General features: G+C 43.5%; 1 non-coding gene across 1 annotated transcript; it reads right to left on the bottom strand.

The window, feature by feature from the left end:
- Positions 1-2,777: 2,777 nt before the first annotated feature.
- Positions 2,778-2,850, bottom strand: TRNAG-CCC. Its single transcript has one exon. It is a non-coding gene; the product is annotated as a tRNA-Gly (tRNA).
- Positions 2,851-8,244: the final 5,394 nt, after the last annotated feature.

An 8,244-nucleotide genomic window follows, 5' to 3' on the forward strand; every position in this document is an offset into this window, starting at 1 on the left:
TTGGGCAAACTCCGAGAGATAGTGAGGGACAGGGGGGCCTGCCATACTGTAGGAATATTGAAATACTGGACAGGTCATTCATTTATTTGTTCAACAAACATTTAATAAGTAATCACTTTATTCCAAGCTCTGTGCTATAGGCTGGGCACACAATGAACAAGACAGACATAGTTCCAGCCTCATGGGGTTTACATTCTAGTAGCCAGGGCTTCCCAGATGGCGCTAGTGGTAAAGAACCTGCCTGCCAATGCAGGAGACAAGAGACACAGTTTCGGGAAGATCCTCTGGAGGAGGAAATGGCAACCCACTCCAGTATTCTTGCCTGGAGAATCCCATGGACAGAGGAGCCGAGCAGGCTATGGTCCATAGGGTCACAAAGAGTCGGACACGACAGAAGACTGCACACCGCAGCTGGTGTGAGAGGGAGATAAAAAAGCAATAGAATAAAGTGGGGGCAAACAGTTTGCTACAGTAAGCACAAGTGAGAGAGGTGTTGGCTGAGTGAGTGGACAGAAGCAAGGAGATTCCCGGAGAACGTGTGACATCTTTGGAGCCTAAAGAGTGAATAGTGATCAGCAAAGAGAGGTAGGAAAGATGACGCTGCAGGCAGAAGGTGAGCACGGGAAAACCAGGGCGAAGGAGAGAGCAAGGCGTACAGACGCCCTGGAATGCTAACTGTGAGAGGTGTGAGGAGCACGGGTTTGGAGTAAGTCTGGTATTGGGGTCAGAGATCTGCCTCACCTGCTAAACTGAGATAACCACACGCCGCTCATGCCTCCCTCCTTCCCAGCGGCCCTGTTTCCCAGGGTCTGATGAGATGATGCGATGTACGGGGAAACACTTTGTGGCCAGAAAAGCACTGTACAAAGTGATGCAATGGAAAGAGGCTGTGGATCATTGAGGATCAAGCTAGGAAAATCTGGCTTCAGGCTAACTTCCACAGGAACTGTGGGAAATTAACCAAAATTGAGGCATTGAGCCTCAATTTGTCCAAGGTTACTCAACTGGGTGGACTTCCCTGATGGCTCAGCGGGTAAAGAATCTGCCTGCAATGCAGGAGATGCCGGTTCAGTCCCTGGGTTGGGAAGATCCCCTGGAGAAGGAAATGGCAACCTGCTCCGGTATTCTTGCCTGGCAAATTCCATAGACAGAAGAGCCTGGTGGACTACAGTCCATGGGGTTGCAAAAAGTCAGATACAAATTAGCAACTAAACAACAATGCAGCTGGGGAAGGGTGGGATTGGGGTTTGAACAGAAAACTTGACCCCAGAGTCTTTGCCCAGGAGGGAGGGGCTTGATCTAAAGTCCTCAGTGAGTAAAGGGTATCGACATCAGCTTCAATACAATGAAAGAAAGAACCTTCTAAAAGTCCTATCAGGGGATGGGGAAGGTTTCCAAAAATAATAAGCTCTCTGTGACTGGAGGTTTGTAAGCTGAGTCAAGAAAATGGTTGATATCAAGCTTGGGGTCTGGCAGGGAATCAGCTGATCTGCAAGGTCAATTTTGGCTCTGAGAGTCGGGGGCCCAAGGATCCTAGATCTTCCTTCCCATGGCCCCATACCTCATTCTTCAGTAGGACAGCCGCAGGGGCATCTTTTGGCAGAAATTCAAAGTGCAGTTTGCATTCAGGAGAGGCCAGGGGAGAGCAGGGACAGTTTGCATGCATCTGTCCCTCTCTGCCCCTCTCCCATCATGGCCAAATCACAGGAACCCGGTGGTGAGGAGACAGAGAGGTGGTCCCCTCTCATCCAAGTGGATTATATGGAGTTTGATGCTGTCTCAGATGTCATTTCTGAGATGAAGTGTGGTCTAGTAATTAGGAGCACAGACTATGGCATTAGACACTTCCTGTTACCCCATTCGAAAATGAAGATAGAAAGAGAAAGACAAATACTGCATGATATCACTTATATGTGGAATCTAAAATACAACACAAATGAATATATCTATGAAACAGAAAAGGACTCACAGACATAGAAGACAGACTTGTGGTTGCCAAGAGGGAGTGGGGTGTGGAGAGGCGGAGGATTGGGAGTTTGGGATTAGAAGATGCAAGCTATTATCTATAGGAGGGATAAACATCCTACTATATAGCACAGGGAACTATATTCTATATCCTGTGATAAACTATAGTGGAAGAGAATATGAAAAAGAATATACATATATATGTATAACTGAATCACTTCACTGTATGGCAGAAATTAACACAACATGGTAAATCAACTATACTTCAATAAAAAAATTTTTTTTAATGGAGGTTTTTGGGGGATTACATGAGCTAATGTAGGGTCTTGACACAGTGTCTGGGATGTGGTGAACTTTCAAACATTTTAGCTCTTATTTTGTTGTTACTTGCTGGGAGAATTTGAGGAAGTGATTCAAACAGTCTGAACTTCATTTTTCTCTTCTGTTGAATGAGAAGATAGCATCTCCCTCCAGGATGGTAGGACGGGCTGATGCCCAGCATGAAGCAGAAGTCAACAGATGTTATTTCTCCCCTTCCTCTCATGGAGGTAAGTCAAGGACATCGCGACACCTTTATCCTATTCTTGCTCTGTAATCATCACAAATGAAAGTAGAAAGAGGCCTTGGAAATCATAAATTTGCTCTCCCAATTGATAGATGATGAAACCAAGGCCCAGAAAAGAAGAGATTTGTTCCAGGTCACACAGTGAGTTAGTGATAGAGCTAGAACTAGAACCGGAACTTTTTTACCATACCATCCTATCTCTATTTTTTCTTTTCTTAGCCACACCTTGTGGCATGTGGGATCTTAGTTCCCTGACCAGGGATTGAACCTGTGCCCTCTGCATTGGGAGTGCAGAGTCTTAACCACTGGACCACCAGAGAAGTCCCTCTATCTCTATTATTGATAACATGTTGAATGAATGTGTGATTGAAGATTGACTGAAGGGAGTACAGGTCTCTCTGGATGTCTTCACACGGACAGGGAGTACTTGCTGATGTGGGAACCAAACTTTGTGGCTGTTCACTTTCAAGCCTCCTTGCTTTCATTTCTGCTGCTCCTTCCCTCTGTGATGTCCTGCCCTCCCCTGGCTTTCAAACTCCTATGCATGATTCAATGCGATGCCACCTCCCCTGGGAAGCCTTCCATACCACATAAAATGAGTCAGCTTTCATTGTTTCCACAGTGCATCATATCTGCCTCTGTTATATGTCCCAGTCACAAGCTGATGGGATATATATCTTTTACATGTCCTTTCCACTAATTTTATCCCCTAAACAGGGAGACCAAGGTACAGAAACCAATCCTGAATTTGAAGCCCCACTGCCTGATTGAAAAGGGAAATACTAGGAAACCTGAGTTTCTTAGTTCTTATGATTAACTAGCTAAGGACTTGAACAAGTCACTTGGATTTTAGGTCTTGTGTCCACATTTACCAAATAGGTTGGGGAGAAGACAAAGCCAGAAGATACTAATTTATAAACCTCTTCTGTTATAGCAGAAGAAGTGAAGTGTAGATATGTTTAACGCTTATTTGTTTATTTTTGGCTGCACTGGGTCTTCATTGCTGTGAACAGGCTTTCTCTAGCTGCAGTGCATGGACTCTAGGGTGCACAGGCTTCAGTAGCTGCGGCATGCGTGCTCTCGAGCTTGGTAATTGTGGCCAACGGTCTTGGCTGCTCTCAGCACGCGGGATCCTCCCGGACCAGGGATCAAACACGTGTCCCCTGCGTTGGCAGGCAAATTCTCAACCACTGGACCACCAGGGAAGTCAAAAGTATAGATTATTGAATCCGAATGCTAATTTCAGAGTCAACCAACCAGGGTTTGAATTCTGACTCTTATCACTTACTCTGTGACCTTCACCGCGTTACTTAACTCCTCTATGCTCAGCTTCATCTATAAGACGGGAATAATAACCCTGCCTATCTCATACATTTGGTGTGAGAATTAAATGAGATTTTAATTTATGTAAAGCACTTAGCACAGTGCCTGGCACATGGAGAACCTTCAAATGGTGTTAATTATCAATTTTTTTTTTTTTTACCATTGATAAATCTAGGTTTCCAACCTCAGAATCTAGAAAAGACATCTCTAACCTCAACATCCTCAGAGCAAGTGAAGTGTCTTTCTTCATTTTGCTAGAGGTCAACAGATCAGAGTGGTAAAGAGTATGGCTTTGAAACCATCAAAAAAGTAAGGTTAAAAAGCAGTAGGCTCAGGCTTGGAAGGCCTAGCTTATTCCCCTCCTGAGCAACCTTTCTTGGGCAGTTACTCGAGGATGCTATTCAAGTGTGAACCAAGAAAAAGGCTGGCATAGGATCCAGGAAAGAGTGTCTCTGTCCACTGTACTGAGAGGTTGTGAAGGTGATGGGCTGACTGCTGTGGAACAAGTCCAGAGGGCAACCAGGAGGGAGGTCCTCAAGAAAAGGCTTAGTGGAAAAGATAATACGATGGAGCCCTTGAAAATAGTTGAAGATATTTCAATGACTAATCTTGTGATGAGAGAGGAGGTTAGAGTCCAGGGTAAATTAAAAAAACAAAAAACAGCACAGTTTAAGAAAAGAATTGTTGTCCTAGTATACCATTTGGCAATGCAGTGAATATTTCCATAATTATGACAATGTAAACATTGGTTATCAATTTAGTTGACAATGGTGATTTAACTGCACTGGGAGGAAAAGGAAAGGAGAAGTAGGCCTTGTATGCAAGGTTAAGTCCTCATCCACCATAACATGAAATCAATAGATAATATCTAAAATTGATAAATCAAGGAATGGAGGTACATGCATATTATTTAGAGACGTGGAAATATCCTCCAGAAGAAATGACTCGTGGGAGTGGAGGGGGTGGGGTATTCAGGGTGCTGTTGTTTTTCATTATAATTCTTTCAATACTAATTGATTTTTTTAGCCACATGCATTAATTACTTTAACTGCTAAAAAAAAAAAATACAGAAGAAGAAGAATATCAGAGTAAGCTAGATCTGGGATGCACTCTTTGTGATTTGCAAGTCACTTAGCTGAACTGAGTCTCAGTTCCCTCTCCAGTAAAATGGGGATGATATTAGGATGGTTGAGGACAGAAAGAGACAGTACACAGAAAGCAGTCAGTGCAGGCTTAGTAGACAATCAGCTCTCAAACAGTAACTGCAGCATCAGAGAAGGGTAAGTCAAGGACTAGACTAAAGTAGTTTTGGGGTAATGACAGCATTTGGTTAGATACCCTGCCTTTTGCCCCCCTGGTACATGACTCACACTGGACACATACAAATGGACACCAGGGGAACCATAGCTGGGTGAATTGTGACTGACAGGCTAGAGTCACAGCAGGAACATTGAAAAGATCAGCAGTCAAGAGGGAAATTAGAGTTGGGCTTGGCAAGTTCCACCACAAGAGAACTGGGGAGTTACCCTCGCTGGACAGTGGGCTCTAGCAAGCTCATCATTTCCTCCTCTGGCTTGTACCTTGTGGGGGATGTGTCAGAAGGAAAAGATTTAGAGGCTGTCAGGGTGAGGGTCAGAGGTCAGCTGGGGTCAGGAAGTCTATTTCACTGAGGTCACTCTAGTCTCCTTTCAATGTAATGAAGCCATTATTGGTGAAAGCAAGTGCCTGGCGTCTTGCTCTGTGAAGCAAGGCCCACATGGGGAGCAGGACTGAAAGAAGGAAGGGGACTCCCTTGGTTCACCCTCCCTCCGCCAATTCAACAGGCCTACGAGGTGAGAGGTGCACAATCCTGCTTGATGTAGGAAGCCCTGGTCCTTGGAGAGGGATGAAGATGACAGCATGGGGTGAGAACAGATTGTTTCCCAGAGCAATTAGGATGGGGTCTCTCTCTCTCACACACGCACAAACACATATACACGTCATATTGCTTTAGACAGTCAGAAATGGGAGAAACGCTTGTCTAACAGCTAATCCAACTCCCTCATTTTATCCTTAAAGGGTAAAGCTGGGGGCCTTCCTTGAGGTCACAGAACAAATTAACAGGCTGGAACTATATATACTTTGTGAAGTGAAGTGAAAGTCGCTCAGTTGTGTCCGACTTGTTGCGACCCCATGGACTCTAGCCCACCAGGCCCCCCTGTCCATAGGATTTCCCAGGCAAGAATAATGGAGTAGGTTGCCATTTCCATAAATTTTCCTTAATTATTTGTTTTTTGTCTGTCCCTCTCCTCTAGAATGTAAGCTCTAGGAGGGTAAGAGCTTCATCTGATTTGTTCACTGATGTATTCCCAGTGCTTCCAACAATGCTACCTGACACATTATAGATGTTCAATAAATATATGTTAAATGACTTACTGAATGAGTGGAAACATTGCACACTTCATATTCCCTTCCTCATGAATCACAGAGCATATTACCATACTAAAAGCTATACAAAGTCCTATATAGGAAGCCTAGTTAACATATCATTTTCCAAATGATTTCACTATAAAGACCTTTAAAAAATGGTTAGGTGTATTAATCATCCCATGGAACTAGTATCCTGAGGGACACATTGTGGAAAATACTTCTCTCAAATGCACACCATCACTCATATTAGCATCAAGGTTTTAACTCCAAACAACCACCCTGGACCCCACCACAGGGTTCTCAAAACATTTTAGAAATGCAAACTGGATGTGGACTATTGCCCAAAAGAGGACCTGTTTTGACTCTGGTCAGCTCTTTAATTTAGATGGTCAATGAGTTTGGGGGAGGGTAATCAATAAACGATTGGGGGAGGGTAATCAATAAACGACAGACTATAGCTCTGGTCCCGGGAAGAGGAATCACAAGCTTGGGTTCTATTTACCAATTATATCAATTATACAGTCTCTCCTTACAGCCTTTTTGTTTGCAAATAGCTTGTTTCTCATTGGTAAAATGGGGACAGTACCAGTCATGATAACAACATACTGGGACTGTGGAATGAATGTGAGCTTTGGAATGAAATGTATGGGTTCAAATCTGCATCTGCCGAGTATTAGCTGAGTTACATTACCCAAGCTAAATTGATTCATTAGGCTTGTTTCCTCTCCTATAAGGTGGCAATATTAATACTTATTACTTAGAGTTATTGACAGGCTTGAATGAGATAAGAAAAGTACCTCGATAAATAATAGCTGTTATTATTGTTACCTATCAGAATATAAGCTCAGCAAAGGTGGGATTTTTGTTTGTGTAATTTACCCAGCACACAACACCTGCCATAGGTATAGATATATACAGTTAATGGTGATAAGTTACTATTATTACTAAGACCTCTTTCAGCTCTTCCTTTTATGGAGATATGAGCCTACCCAAGAGGAACTTAGCAAGGTACTTTAAAGGGGACATGCTCTTTGTGTTTGGGAGCTGATGCTGAGTGGTTGATGAAGGTGGGTGAACCCGCACCCCCCTTGGCTGACAGTAAACTGTTAAGCAGGTGGGATCTTCTGTTTCTGTTTTCTCCAGCACAGCATAGACTGACTGCTGAGAATCTCTTTGGACTCTGGGTTTTCTTGTAATACCTTTTTATCTACAGCCCTGATTCAGCTGTGTTCCTACCAGAGCTTTCAGGTAGGGTTGCAAAAAGAGTTTAGAGAAAGAAATGACAACCCATTCCAGTATTCTTGCCCAGAGAATCCCACGGACAGAGGATCCTGGCAGGTCATGGTCCATAGGGTCGCAGAGAGTCGGACATGACTGAAATGACTAAGCATGCACGCACGCTCTTTGTGTTGATACTACACACTTCTGCCTTGTCTAAAGAGCTCCACGTTTTCCCTCTTATCAGATAATATTATCCTCAGAAACCAATACACAAGAAATTTGCAGTACTTAGCTATATCATGTCTTGCCTCCCTAACTACACTATAACTTCTTGGATAGTAGGAAATGTTTGTTCTTTACTTTGTGGGGTACATTTTTGGTCATTACACTACTTAGTGCATATTATGTATCTAATTCCTCTGCCAAATGTATGCGCTAGCACAATGACTGGATCATAGTAGCTACCTAATAAGTTTTCACTGAGATGAGGACCCAAGAAAGGAAGAATGTTTAGTCAGGAGCCTTCCTCTCCCACATGGAAACAACCCAAGGGGGATGAGGAGTCAGTTATGTTGGGAGCCATGTGTCCCTTCCTAAAGCATCCTCTGCCTCCACATATGCAACTTCATGAGATCCCAACTCTTCCTGGGTTTGAATTCTTAGACTTGAGAGAGTCAGCCTAGAAGAATAAGTATTATGACTATTGTAATAACATTCATCATTTCAGTCAAGGCTTATTCATCAAGAGGGAGGGGACTGTG

The sequence above is a fragment of the Cervus canadensis genome, chromosome 24 (assembly GCF_019320065.1).
Source record: "Cervus canadensis isolate Bull #8, Minnesota chromosome 24, ASM1932006v1, whole genome shotgun sequence".
Classification (NCBI taxonomy): Eukaryota; Metazoa; Chordata; class Mammalia; order Artiodactyla; family Cervidae; genus Cervus; species Cervus canadensis.